Genomic DNA, 16671 nt, shown 5'->3' with positions numbered 1-16671 from the left:
TATAATATGGAGATGCAGTTTAATATAGATGGTTTACATTTATGGACAAAGTTAATACTGCAACTTATTTAAATACCGACTACAGAGTATAGAGTTATTTTATGGCTAGACACGTCATATGACTTTCCGCAAATATCCAAGTGTACTAAAAAAAAAAAAATATTAAGCAGAAAAACATCCAAACTAATTTAGATTTCTAAAAATTGGGGAGAGAATAAAGTAAGATCTTCAAACTTGTAACATGTTCGGTATTCTTGAAGCATATCATTTATTTTATCATCTTTTAGTGCATAAAACAGCAAGATCTACATATTCTCTCCCATCACATTTACTGATTTCTTAGCTCTTATGAAAAGATGTGCATTTGAAATTGAAGAAAATACATCATCTTCAACATTTTGAAATGTTTTTTCCACTTTTTAAATGCATCTATGTGTTAAGTATCCATCTATTAATGCAATCATAACTCAGAACAGTAAAACAATAATCATAAATTAATTTGTTTAGTATTAAGGAAATACATTTTAAGGTAACTAAAACTTCTGAAATTGTCAGCATTTATTTTATTTGGAATAACTGAAAACTCTGTTACAAAGTGAGATCTGAAAACATTTCAAATGTATTGTGAGAGCACTACTGCACTCCAATGGCGGTTTCCATAACTGGAATATACATATACTCAGGGGATTATACCACCATTTGCTTTAATTTGATCCATTTAATTAAATCACATAGTGTTATAATCCTCAAGAGGGAGATTACGCCACTTATGATAACTCCACTAGAAATACTTGAAATATGAGTATATTTACAGCATGTGTTAAGAGCCTATTTAAAAAATACAGTGTAAAAACACAGTGAACATCCACGATCACTACAAATGCTATGTTTTATGCTTCTGTTAACCAGGAAAGTGACAAGAAGGTAAACCAAGTAAATAACCATAAGAAATGATAATAAATGTTATATTAGAAAGCCACATAAAATACTGCAGAGTGATTTTATGTAGATCAAATTCAAAATGAGTCGACATGGAACACATTTGCTATTGAATGGTATTATATGTCTTGAAACACACTGGCATCCATGTTATTTAGGAAAATACTTCCTCAGTTTCCAGTTAGTGCTTCTGATTCAGCCCTTCATTCATTTTATGAGCGTTTACTGATCACTTGCTATTTGCACATCACTGTGTTAACACATAATCTTTCTTGTCTGTCATCTTTATTCATCTTACCATGTGGATCTGATGTTTAGTCTTTTCAAGTAGATTACTCTCCCAACTTGGTGGTAGGCTCTGTGAGAAGGTCTTGAGGTGAAGATTGGGCTGAGTGTGAAGAAGTTCATGGGAGTTGTGGGGCAAGAATAATTTAAAGAAGTGTCATGGCCAGTCAGTCAAAGATTTAGTTTACAAACAGATGTTAATTTATTGTTGACATGGCAGGAGTTACAAGCAGATAAATCACCAGTAGGCTTTAGGTTACAGTCTAAATATGATATGTTTAAATATTTAGATTTCAACACACTGGGAGAAAGTGTTAACTACAAACAAGTTCTAATCATGGTAACCAATAATAGAAGAAGGAATAAATATAAAATTAAAACATAATAAAACCAACATTCAGAACAACATTCTGCTATTTAAAATAGGTTACCTTACTATTCATCATCCCATTCAAGAGTGACATAATGAAGGATTTATGCTCATATTTATTATTAGCTTAATTATACAAAAGGTAATTTACTATGTTTAAAAAAAAAGTGCCCACACACACATAAAATCTTTTGAACTTTTGTCAACCATGGTCTCTATTTCAATTGGTAGAATATTACAGTTTGTTTGGATGCAGTGACAAATTATGTGTGTGTCATACCAAATCTAAATTCATTTTTTCTTCTTGAATATACTGAGTTAACAAGGATATCCTTTCATAATTGTCGACCTGTACCCCTGTGGGAAATATTACCTACTTAAAGTTTAGCGCTTATACGCAGCTCTTTTTCCCTCTTTTCAACAGACTCAATTCATTTCCAAAGTTGTCTAAGTCAGTAGGTTTTCCCTCACCCTCTTCAATGAGGTTAGCTCATATAGATACTTATAACATGGTAAGAATCTTTTGTCACTATAGTAAACCTTAGAAGACAATTTGGGAGTTTCTTACAACACTAAACATAGTCTTACTGTACTGTCCAGTACTTATACTCCTAGATATTTGCCCAACTCATTTGAATGTTTATGACTACACATATATAAAAAGTCTGCATTAGAGTATTTATAGTAGCTTTATTCACAACCACCACAAAACTAGAAGCAACTAACTTCTGTCCAGAGTACTTACATTGGACAATATGCACTCGAAAAGGTTGACTTTCAGTTCTGTAATTTAAATTTCATTGTTTATATGAAATGTTCTTTGTCTATATGTTGATCTTATGTACTGTGAGTCAACAAACAGTCTTTAACATAAAAAACTGTTAGTGAGCAGTGAGATATTAAATATAGATTTAACACCAAACAAAGACAAGTAGTAACTTAACATTGCTATTTACTATAGCAATTGCATTCAGACAACTCGCATACTCTGCAGCAGGTCTGCTCAGACTTTGTTCTCTGGTTGTATTTTTTAAATATACCTCATTTATAATTTTTCTTTGGCTTCCACTGACTCCCAGACTGGTGGCCTGGTGGATCTGCTTCTCTGTATTCTGCTGTCCAAAGCATAGACTGTGGCAATATGGTTAGTACATCAAGTGGCCCGACAGAGGCAAAATAGGGTTTTTTCTCCACATTTAAAGGGGGCGATTACTTTTTGATTCTTGATAAAACTGAAGAAGTGAAAATAATAATATAACTTTAAATAAGAAATAACCCTTGTTAACTTATTCATTAGTCATTGTTGCCTTTTTGTTTTTACTTCCATATTTTCAGCATTTATTACAATTCTTAAAGTAGCTCAAATAATGCAGAGTGAGCAAATGGTGGAATCACTATACCTATGAATTACAGGATTTGGAGGAGACTTAAAGAAATCATAAAGTGATAACAACCTATAAGCTCAAAATCTCTAAAATATCGGTTGCTAATTGATGCACAATTTTTCTAATAATATGAATGATACTATCAGTATATGAAAAGCAGTGAAGGGACTGGGGCTGATAGAATCACCCATATGTATAAAATTATACAACTATGAGGTTAGACAATTAAGTTCGCAAACGCATCCTAGAAAAAGTGCTACATGCCTCGTTGCTGGATATCACTATGGTCACCTTTGAAGTACTCTCGTCGGGAAACTATGCACCAATGCCAACATCTAGTCAACCCTTCAAAGCAATTTTGGAACTTTTTCTGGAATGGCCATCAGAACTGTTGTTGTATTATCCTTGATGTCCTTAATGTCATCAAAATATCTTCCTTTCAATATTTCCTTTATCTCCGGGTAAAGAAAGAAGTCATTGGGGTACACATCAGGTGAGTAGGGAGAGTGTTCCAGTACAGTTATTTGTTTACTGGCTAAAAACTCCCTCACAGACAGTGCCGTGTGAGCTGGTACACTATAGTGATGCAAGACACATGAATTGTTGGTGAAAAGTTCAGGTCGTTTTCATCTAACTTTTTCATGAAGCCTTTTCAGCACTTCCAAATAGTAAACTTTGTTAACTGTTTGTCTAGTTGGTACAAATTCATAATGAATAATTTCTTTGATATCAAAAATAGTTTGGCAACATCGTTGCAACAAGTTTGCTAACTTATTGTCAGACCTCGTATTATTGTCAGATCTCATAGAGCTTTGAACTTAAACCAAACAAGGTTCAATCAACTGGCATTTAAAATAGTGACAAGGAGTTGCGAAACACTTACTATCATTAGAACTACCTCTTGTTAATTAATATAAATGCAAAAACATAACAGAATGAAACCCAAATTATATTTGATTTTATCTACAATAGCCAGTTGTTTAGAAACAACATAAGACACTAAATAAGAAGTAAAAGTATGAATTCATGAAGTTTTCTAAAGTTACTAGTATTTTATCTTTCTTCTGGTTAATGAGTTACATTGCATCATATTGAGCATAAAGCATGGAATTTTTGGTGTAGCATATTATATATTCATGCCTTTGCTAATAAAAGTCAACTGTCCTTTTACTTACAATTTGCATTAACAGCTCATCAATATAAACGAAAATGATTTATTAAAATATTACTGAGTAAAGACTGAATGGCTCAGGGGATTGATTGGTAATGGGATATGTAGTCTTTTACTTCTAGGTCAATGATTTGAATTACATCTTGGCAGAGAGTGGAGGCTATTTGGTGACATATGGTGTGTGGAATGGGTAGTGATGTCAGTCTTATTTTCAGTAAGTGCTGTCCATTTAGGTTTCGATATTTCAAGGAAACGGCACTTGACTCTAACGCCTGTCTCTGTAGATTCAAAACATTATTAAATATACATGTGTAAAAAGAAATGTTCATGAGAGAGATTAATTTTACCAAGAATAGAAAAAAAAAAATCCATTGAAAATATTTTGCCTGACTTCTGTAGGTAGGGTAGACATGCCTGAAAATAAATCGTTCAGGATGATTTAAGTTAACGTGCTCTTTTTAGGTTTTTTAATTATTAATGACTTCAGGAAATATAGCTCTTTCAAAGTTAGAATTTAAGTTTTTTACTACTGTAGGAACACTGAGATATTTTATACAAGTAGAATTTAAAATCCTATGAGAATGACCCAAATAATAGAATGTTGCAATTGAAAAAGACTGAGAAATGTCTTTACCTGACATTATTTTATGGATAACAAGAGTGAGACACAGAAAGCTAAAATGAATTCCCCCAAATCATCCAGCTTCCCTGAGTTAAAGCTGAACCATAAGTAACAGATCAAAGACATTCTCAATGCTTGTGCTATCTTTTGTTTAATATGGAGTCCTAATGTATAGAAGTATTATTTCCCATTCTTTTTAGGCCAAGATAAAGCAAGGGAAATTAGGTAAAAAGATCTGAAAGGAATATTTGGAGATCATATGATTATATGTGAAGCAAATCTAAAATCTGCAGTCTACTTGTTAGAATTAACAAGTAAATTTAGAAACTATTTAATACAAGCTCAATCAACAAAGATCAATACTATGTCTATATATTAGCAACAGAAATTTAGAAAATGCTGTTTTTAAAAACAACAGATCAATAGCAACAGAAATAAATACTTAGAAATGAATCAACTAAATGATGTGTAAGACATCTACATATTAATGTATAAATCTTTGGAAATACCTAGAAAAATGGAAGAATATGCCAGGGACCTGGATAGGAAGTCTAAGTTTAGTAAAATTGTTATTTCTCCCCAAATAAATTTTTGGATACAATGCAATACCAATCAAACTCCAGTATGTTTTGGGGGAAATTTACTTATTTCTTTTAAGATTTAATGGAAATGCAATAAATAAACCAAGAATAAGGGAAATGGAAAATCAGACTTTTTAAGACATGGTCTTCCAATGACAAACAAAACTTGCTTTAGTCCTGGCCAGGTGATTTGTTTTGACCAATGAAATGTGAGCAGAAGGATAGCTTTTGTTTGCCAAGAAGAAGAGGTAAAGAGTAGTGATGTCTGACACAGACAAATCTAGGTTTTAATTTGGATGACTGGGAGAGATATGAAAGTGTGTTCACATCATGACCATCCCCAGATAGGCGCAGACCGTGATATGTGATTTTTCTGTTCTCATAGCAGAGAAAATATAATGACATCCATTGTGGTTAACAGCTAGATGAGAGCAGCAAAGTAGCCATTCCATGTTAATATGGCTACAAAATAATCCTTACAAATGAATCATAAATATTTATGACTAAGGATGACTTACGTTATTGAGAAAGACTAAATACGTATTATTGTATTTCCCCGAGTTTGGTAGTAATTTGTTAAAGTAAGGAAATTCTTCAACATTTAGATGCTATATATTTTTTTAAATGTAATAACTTCAAATATGTGTATTTTCAATAATTATAAATGCTAGTATTTCATTTCTGTAAAAAAAAGTGTTAAATTTAGTTTTCCATTAATATCTCAATGAGCAAGAATAACACCTATTATTATAGTACAGAAATGCCTAATGAGTACCTTCCCTCTATATATTAATTACATGCTCTGTGTGCTTAGAATATCCAATTTACAGAAAGCAATTTTCTCCTTTATTTAGGTTTCTGAATAGTGTACATATTAGTATAATGGGTAACAATGCTGACAGCCTGCATGCAGGGTTTTCCCCTACCCCCTCCATAGCTAAACTATTTTTCAGACATAATGTAAATCATATCAATTCTGTTGAAACCATTTTTTTTTCCTTTGAAGACAATACTAACATTGGGGGGATATCATTAAAAGTAATCTAATTAAAAACAAATTCAGACGAGACGGGGTGTGTTCAGAGTGGTATGGAAAATTTATATAAATATATATATATACCTTTACCTAGATTTTGCATTAGTTACCAATGGTAAAAACTTAATAATATGTCATCTTCCAAAGCCATGTATATAGTCATTGATGGTATATTGATCTCATTTTACCTATAATTATGTAGGTATATTTTTGTCTACATAGTCACACACAAAGTACAGGATATCAACTTAGAGAAAATATTTTGTACCAAAAAACAAAATTTATATTTATTTTTAATTTTTAGTGAGTAAAAAGCATTAAAACTCAGTTCATAAATATAAAATAGTAATTTATTCCATCCATTGTTGCAATTACCCAATTTTTATGATATTCTCACAACTGCACTCAGTACTAAGTTCCAATATTTCTTCTTTAGGAAATAAAAGTAAGATAATTCATGAAGTTTCTGTTTTTACATACTCTTCTTCAGTATTTAATTAGTTTATCTTCAAATCAAATATAGCAGTACAATATGTACTTTCTGGTTAGCCATTTTATAACTGATATTTAAGTTTAATTTACTTCTATTTTTGACATTGATAGTTTATATACAAACAATCAAGTCAGTTGTTGCAGTTAATTAATGAAAAACAAAAACAATTCCTCAATTATAGCTGTAGGGTATAAGCCTGCATTTTATAAATACCTGAAAAGCAGGCATTTATTGAAAAGATTCTGGAATCTTCTTCCTTTGGATTTTGAAAATTATTTTGGTTCCTATAGGCTTGTGAATTTTTTAAATGTTAGTTTTATGTACGCATCAATAATAAAAGTTTTGTTAGAAATTTTTATTTAGTTGCTATGTTTTAGAAAGACTATCAAAAGGTGAGTGAAATTTTGACAAAACACCTTTAGTTATGTCAATAGTTTCATATCATATATGCCAACATTTAGACAATCTTTAAAAGTTTAGAATAACTATTTCACTTACTTTTGGAGTGTGAGAAATAATTAGAGGTTCTAAGAAGAGTAAGAGTAGCATTGTAATACGACTTCCATTGAAAACATATTCTACCTAAGTATATTTCCAGGCTTTTCTCTGGCTCCTCTGGGGTAGACTAGCTCAATAGGAACCTCTGATGTTCTTTCCAAGATATGCTAATAAATGGGAAGGGACATGGACTAAAGATTATTTTATTTAACTGGCTAAATTGGAAAAGCAATGAAATTGCTCAGGATTTCTACCTCCAAATGTCCATTAACATGCATATAAAGAAATGTATATAAATACACACAATGGCACCAGAAACAAAGTCTTAGAATTTTGAGGGAATCACAATTGTTTTTTACTTTGTAAAAATCAGAATGTTAATATAACTGGAAAAACATACACATTAGTGGCTGAAAAAATATGCCTCATATAAAGTGCCATATTTCTTTAGGTCTAAGTGGGTATCAATGGCCAAATGTTATATGGTTTTATGACCATTGGGAAAGAAAGAAAGGAAAAAAAAAAAGCCTTGCTATTAAAATCAATAGAATCAATGCTGCTTTTGACTGTAAGACCCAGTGCACTCACAAACATGGTGATATGTGAAAATATGTGACTTAAAACTGATAAATAAGGTAATAAATCAAAATATGAGGAACTCAAAACAAATAGAATTTATTCTCGTCCCACAACTAGACGGGAAGACTGCACTAGTATGCGAAGGGTACAAAAAGGAGACTCAAGTGAACATGCTTCCCAAAATTTATATTTGCAAATGATTACCTAACATTAGATCCCAGCTGATGGTTTAAATAAATCTCTGACCTCAGCCTTCATATAGCTGTCAGTGAACAAACACAGGAAATGTAAAAGAAAACCATTTGTCACCAGATTGATCTCATCAGCATGGTTGATGACAGGAAAAGAACAAAGAACTGAGCATAAAGTCCTTGTCCTAAACTATTCCAGCTCCTCAAGTTCCCATTTCCCTCTGGGACCAGTGTAATTAGGATTCTTCCAGTAAGTTAAACACATGAAAAGGCTCTTGCTGTCTTCTTTATAAAATCACTTTGAGATATGTATCTCAACTGACTATATATATATATATATATATATATATATATATATATATATATGTATATCTTAGACCTCAACAATATACTCTCTGATTCAGTATAGCAGACATATTTAATTGGAGATAAACGCACATGGTTAATTTACAAACCTAACACCTAAAACCCAGAAGAGCTAATCTTTTTTACCCTCCCTTTATCTTTTTTTTTCAGAATGTTGTATTTATTTTTATTTTTAAATACTTTTTGAATTTTAAAATTACAATTGACATACAATATTAGTTTCAGGTGTACAACACAGTGATTAGACATTTATGTAACTTACAAAGTGAATCCCAATAAATCTACTACCCATCTGACACCATGCATAGTTATTACAATATTATTGGCTATACTCGTATTACCTAGGTTATACTTTATATCCCCATGACTATTTTGTAACTACCAATTGTACCTTCCTCTTGTCTGGCAATCATCAAAATGTTCTTTGTATCTATGCATTTATTTCTGGTTTGTTCATTTATTTTGTATTTCAGATTCTACATATAAATACAATCATATGGTATTTGTCTTTCTCTGTCTGACTGATTTCACTCAGCAAAATACCCTCTAGATTTTTCCATATTGTTGCAGTTGGCAAGATTTCATACCTTTTTAATGGCTGAGTAATATTCCATTGTATATCTGTACCACATCTTTTTTATCCATTCATCTATTGATGGATACTTAACATTGCTTCCATACCTTGGCTATTGTAAATAATGCTGCATGGAATGTATGGATGCACATATCTTTTCAAATTAGTGTTTTGGGTTTCTTTGGATAAATACCCAGAAGTGTAATGACTAGGTCATTCTTCATTTCTTCTTATAGCTTTGGTTTCATAACAAAAAATATTGCTACCCTAGCTTTGTGTGTGTTTGTTTCAATTTTCATGAAATACTTTTTCATCTCTTTACTTTTAGTCCGAGTGTGTCTTTCGATCTGAAACGAGTCTCTTGGAGGCAGTATATGTAAGGGTCTTGTTTTCTTATCCATTCAGCCACCCTATCTTTGATTGGATCATTTAATCTATTTATACTTAAAGTAATTGTTTATAGATATGTAGTTATACCATTTTCTCATTCACATTTTTTATCTCTTTTTCTTTTTCTTAAATAAGTCCCTTTAACATTTCTTGTACTACTGGTTTGGTGGTAATGAATTTCATTAGCTTTTTCTTGTCTTTCTCACAAATAAGCCACATGAGACATTAATTGAAATCATCATGATATCTGTCATTTTATCTACTCATACACAAGAAACATATGAGGTCTGACAATACAGGTCACAAACTCATCCTAAAAAAAGTGTTACATACCTCACTGTTGAATATTACTACAGTCACCTTCGAAGTACTACCTTGGGAAGCTATACACTGACGCTAGCACCTAGTCCACCCTTCAAAGCAATTTTGGAACTCCTTTTCTGGAACGGCCATCAGAGCTATCATCATATTACTCATTATGTCCTGAATGTCATCCAAATTGTCTTCCTTTCAACATTTCCTTTATCTTTGGTAAAGAAAAAAGTCATTGAGAGCCATGCCAGGTGAGTAGGGAGGGTGTTCCAATACAGTTATTTGTTTACTGGCTAAAAACTCTCTCACAGACAGTGCCATGTGAGCTGGTGCATTGTCATGATGTAAGAGCCGTGAATTGTTGGTGAACAGTTGTGGTTGTCTAACTTTTTCACACACTTTTTCAGCACTTCCAAATAGTAAACGTGGTTAACTGTTTTTCCAGTTGGTACAAATTCATAATGAATAATCTCTCTGACATCAAATTAAAAAGTTAGCAACATTGTTGCAACAAAGTTCGTGAACTTAATTGTCAGACCTGTATTTTTCTTTGTACCTAAAAGAAAACCACTTCTTTCCCTGGGGTGACAGAAATTAAGCTTTATTTACAAACATCTAAAATTTTTAAGTTACTACCCTTTACAAACTCTACTTTATTTTCCATTCATATTGCGAAGTAAATATATGTTATTAGGGCATGTTTATTTTAGAAAAATAATATGCTATAGAAATAAGTGCATTGTTCAGCATGGGATCTACTTATGGCATTTTATATTAAATGATAGTTATAGAATGACACAGTATTTTCTGGAGTTGAATTCTAACAGTATTAGTGAATTTTAGTACAGCCAGAAAATTAATACCAGATATTTCAGTAAGTATGGATGGATGTAAACATTATTTCTAAGTGATCTTTATCACTTAATTAAAAGGTAGACCAAAGCAACCCAAATATTTTAATCACAAAGAAAAATGTATCATTAAGATTTGACTAAATGCTTACCCGCTTACTCTCTTTTCCAATTATATCCTTGATTTTAGGGTCTAGAATTCATTTGTAGATGTTCACAAGCAACAATCTTTATTGGCTTTTATCTATGCTAAGAAAATTATACTTGTTATTAACTAAATTTTGTGTTCCTTTGTTTTCACAAATTTAAAAAAAAAACCACATTTTGCTTGTAAAGCCATGTCAGCCAACAAATTACTTTATTTGTATAATTTTAAACTTTCTAAAGAATGGCTGATAGCTTTTCCAACATAGTGTGTCTTGCATCCTTATCCACACTATTAGTCGTCTTTTAACCAAAGTTTTAAAAAGTAATTTCCGAAAAAGCTTTAGATAGGCCACTGTTTAAAATAATTGCTTACTTGAACAAGTGCCTACCAAGATATTTTCTATAAAGAAACTAACAAAAACTTGTTTCACATAACTGATAAGTCACAATAGAAATTTGAAAGAATAAGAGAAAACATTATTTGGAGCTCTTTTAAAAGCTTCACAACAGGTCAACACTAAAACATAATAATTTAAAATGGCTAACTATACAAATCTGTTTCTTTTATTTTCACAAATGCACTTAGGGTGTCGTTTAAAATTTCTCCAATATAAAATTGTTAATGCATATAAAATTATGCATTCATTTATTCAGGAAATAGGTTCTGCTCTAATTATTTAAGTAATACTTGGTTAAAATATTTTCACAAAGTAAAATTCTAAAGGTGTCCATGATTTATACTTTTAGCCTAATAGCAAAGTATCCATTGCAAAAGGCTTCTTTAGTGTAGCTTATAAATAGATATGTAATAATTTTCACAATTCTTGTTCTTACTTTATAAACCCTTAAAAAAAAAGCTACAACCATTTGTAAATCACTTAAAAATGGTGACATGAATTCTCTGTGGAGCTTTAAAATATAAGATGTTCATTTCTGATGTAATGCATTAACCTCATGGCACAAGATCAAAATAACAGTTCTTCACTTCTGGTAATTCAACTGTATGAGTGGGTGTGTCTAGAAACTTTATGCAAAATTCTCATTAATTTGATTATAACAATTGAAAAAGTTGGTCCTAGAAAATAGGGATGAGTGACATCTACCAGGATATTTAACAACATCATTATTTTCTGAACCTGATAGATTATTTAAAATTTTAAATTAACACCAGGTACAGAAGACCCAGCTCCAAACAACAGTTAAAGTTATCCTTTAGAAAAAAATAAAAATACTGGAGTCTTCATATTACATGTAGCCACAGAATCAAATGTTTGCTATAATTTTTGCTATTCTATTTTATAAAAAAAAATTATACCATGAAATTATATTTTTGAACTATGGTACTATACTTAAGGAGAAAAAATAAATATATGTATTCAAACTTAACACAAACTATAATAAAACTAATAGAAAAGTTTGGTAATATGGGCAATAAAATGCTTGTGTATCAAAAATAATCAGTTTATAACTGAAATGAAAAGGACTTTACTTATAATAGCAATAAAATATGTGAAGCATTTCAGAATTAACTTAATAAATAATAGGTGTTGCGTACAAGGAAAGATGCTATAAAATTTTCTTAGGGGAATTTAATAAGATGAATGAGTAAATGAATAAGCACATCATTTTTGTTAAGTCTCCTTTATGAACTTCATTTTCTATGCCTATCCCTTTGATATGATGTTAGGCAGTTCATTCACAGGACATTCAATTTTACCCTTGAGGATATCATTCTCTTGAATAAATTACTACTAATAACTCCCTCTTGAACTACAGATACTTATATCCAACAGTCTTTTGAACACACTCACCTGGAGTCCTAGAGCTATCTAACATTTAGCATAAGCAAAAATGAAACAACTCTTTAGAACTGTGATACAGCAATGAAAAGCATGAATCTTTTTAAAGTGTGCATGACACCTTAGGCAATATACTAAGCTATAAAACAAGTCAAAATATATCTCAAAAACAAAATTATGCAGAATAAGTTTTCTCATCAAGATGTCACTGTGTTGCTATGAAGCACATAAAGATAATTAGTTTTCTATAAATTGGGAATTAAGAAACTTAAAACTACTTAATCCACAGGTGAACAAGTAAATTGAAATACAATTAGAAAATATTTTAATGGAGTGAGAATGCTAATATTAAAAATCATGATGTGAGAGCAACTAAATCAGAAATTATAGGTAAATTAAAAGATACATAGAGACGTCATCAAAATGGAGGTGTGAGGTGAGCCTTTGTAAAGCTCCCCTGGAATTTACAACTAATTGAGCAACTGTAACTCTACAAAGGACTCCCTATACAGCAGATAGGCAAGATGAAGAGACCCACTATTGAATTCACCTAAAGGTGGGTGAATCGCACGAGCAGGGGAGGTGGGAAGGGAGAAGTGCGGGGACAGAGACACACGGGCACAGGACACAGACCTAGGTCACTGCTCCGAGCTCACTGCATCCTGGAACTACCACAGCTTCAGGAAAGGGAAGAACTCAGACTGCTAGGACTCCACTTATGGCCCACAGGGCTGAGGGGGCAGAATATAACATGGCTAAACCCAACGCTCACGGAAGAGACCTCAGAGAAAAGTCTGAGGGAAGAAGGTTGAAAGCGGTGATTTAAGACTTAACTGCTGAGCAAAGAACGGAAGCTTTAGGTACTGAGTGTAGCTGCCCCTTACCTACCTTCCTCGAGCTCACCCCGTCCCCACCTGCCCGGTGCTACAAGCGGAACAGTAGCAGTGTCAGATCAAAAGAACAGAATATTTGCTGTTCTGAGAACTGTGGCCCCCAGACACAGATTTACAGCCCAACTAGTTCCGGAAAAGGGGAGGGAGCTGCGGAAGCAGGACAGGCTGTAGTGGTGGTCACCACCATTGCTCTGGACCACCCGTCACAAATCACCCGACCCCTGCCCTCACCTATTTGGGCGAATCCCTGCAGGTGTAAACAGAACTGCTGAAACATATAGGCTCTGAATCTGGTTTAGTATAGGCTGTGAATCTGGTGCAGGAAGAGCTTTGGAACTTCAAAACTCTCCGCATACCCACATGGACACTGCATATTGTGACCCAGGCGAACTATTAACAGAGGAGAAGCCCGGCTCCCAGGGAATCCCCCCATTGCGTGAGAAGCTGGAATAGTGCAGAGAAAACATAGCACTACTGTGTGAGAGAGAAAAACAAGCTGCAGTCGGAGAGAAAATAAAACATTCTACCAACAAGTACTGGAAAACAAAAGAAAGACTTCTTCCTATCAGCCTGTTGCAGAAGCCACTCCTGTAGATGTCTAGGAAGAGAAATAATAAATCAGTAATTGCCATGAATAACCAAGGCAACAAGGCAGCTCAGAAAGAAAGTGAAAACTCTCCAGAATAGGAACTTAAAGATATGGAAATAGTGACTTAAATGACAGAGAATTCAAGATTGCAGGTCTAAAAAAAACTCAATGAGATACAAGAAAATACAGAAAGGCAGTTTAATGAACTCAGAAACACAATCAAAGAACAGCATGAGCATTTTATGAAAGAGTTTGATATTTTTAAAAAGAACCAAATAGAATTTCTAGAGATTAAGAACTCAATAGAAGAAATTAAGAATGAAATAGCCAGCTAGGTAGTACAGTTGACCAGATAGAGAAAAGAATCAGTGACATCGAAGATAGAAACCTAGAAATTACACAGATGGAAGAAGAAAGAGACTTGAGACTTAAAAAAAATGAAAGAACTATACAAGAACTTTCTGACTCCATCAGAAAGAGCAATATAAGAATAATGGGCATACCAGAAGGAGAAGAAAGAGAGAAGGGAACACAGAATATATTCAAACAAATTGTCAATGAGACCTTCCCAAACTTGTGGACAGAACTGGATACTCGAATCAAAGAAGCAAATAGAACACTTAATTACCCCAATCCCAACAGGCCTTCTCCACGGCACATTGTATTGAGGCTGCCTAAAATCAACGACAAAGAAAGAATCCTCAAGGTAGTCAAGAAAAAGAAGACGGTAACCTACAAAGGAAAGCCCATTAGATTATCATCAGATTTTTCAGCAGAAACTCTACAAGCCAGGAGGGAGTGGAACCAAATATTCAAACTATTGAAAGAGAGAAATTATGATCCAAAAATAATATATCCAGCAAAGATATCCTTTAGATATGAAGGAGGAATAAAGACTTTTCCAGAAATACAGAAGCTGAGGGAATTTTCTAATACACGACCTGCACTACAAGAAATACTAAAGGAGGCTATTAGACCACCATCAACAAGGACAATTTCTGGCAACCAAAATAAATAGAGGTAGAGTAAAGGCCTGAGGCGGAATATGGCAATGGAGGAAATGAGTGTGCTGAAGAAAATGGAATACTCTAAATATGAAACTTTCTTTTACATAAACTTAAGGGTAACAACTCATAAAAAAAAATACAGAACTGAAATATATACTGTAATAAAAGAAGAAACAAAAGGGAAATATCATAGAATACCACCACACAGAAATAACAAACAACAACAAAAAGGCAAAAAAGCAATGGAGACACAGCCTTACCAGAAAACTAAAGATAGAATGACAAGAAATCCTCACATATCAATAATCACCCTAAATGTAAATGGACTGAACTCACCAATAAAGAGACACAGAGTAGCAGATTGGATCAAAAAACTAAACCCAACCATATGCTGTCTACAAGAGACACATCTCAGCTACAAGGACAAGCATAGACTCAAAGTGAAAGGATGGAAATTGACACTCCAAGCAAATGGTACCCAGAAAAAATCAGGTGTAGTCATACTGATATCAAATGAAACAGAGTTCAGGGTGAAAAAGATAACAAGAGACAAAGATGGACATTTCATAATGGTAAAGGGGACTATACAACAAGAAGACATAACAGTCATTAATATTTATGTTCCCAATCAGGGAGCACTGAAACATACCAAGCAACTACTAACAGAACTAAAGAGAGAAATTGACCAAAACACAATTATACTAGGGGACTTAAATACATCATTGACAGCTATGGATAGATCATCCAAACAGAAAATAAATAACAAAATAGCAGTATGGCACATTAGATGAAATGGACATAATTGTCATATATACCGCACTTCATCCTAAAACATCAGACTATACATTCTTTTCTAGTGTACATGGAACATTCTCAAGGATAGACCATATATTGGGACATATAATCAGACTCAGCAAATTTAAGAAGATTGAAATCATACCAAGCATATTATCTGATCACAAGGCTTAGAAATTGGATATCAACTGCAAAAAGAATGTAGGAAAAACACAAATACATGAGGATTAAACCACATACTTTTAAAGAATGACCAGGAAACAAGAGAAATTATAGGAGAGATCAAAAGACACATAGAAACAAAAGACAATGAAAATACATCCTACCAAAATTTTTGGGATGCAGCGAAAACAGTTTTAAGAGGGAAATTTATATCATTACAGGCCTATCTCAAGAAACAAGAAAAATCCCAAATAAATAACCTCATGTTACACCTAAAAGAACTAGAAATAGAAGAACAAGTGAAACCCAAGGTCAGCAGAAGAAAGGAAATAAGAAAAATCAGAGCAGAACTAAATGAAGTAGAGAACAAAAAAGGCAATAGAAAAAAATAATGTGAAAAAGAGCAGGTTCTTTGAAAAGATTAACAAAATTGACAAACTCCTGGCTAGACTCACTAAAATAAGAAGAGAGAAGACACTAATTAACAAAACCAGAAATGAAAAAGGGGAAGTTATCATGGACACCACAGAAATACAAAAGATCATGCAAGAATACTTTGAAGGACTATATGCCACCAAATTCAATAACCTAGGAGAAATGGACAAGTTCTTAGAAACATATAGCTTCCAAGGCTGA

Source organism: Rhinolophus hipposideros (assembly GCF_964194185.1).
Source record: "Rhinolophus hipposideros genome assembly, chromosome: 2".
In the NCBI taxonomy this organism is placed as follows: Eukaryota; Metazoa; Chordata; class Mammalia; order Chiroptera; family Rhinolophidae; genus Rhinolophus; species Rhinolophus hipposideros.
This window is presented reverse-complemented; position numbering follows the sequence as displayed.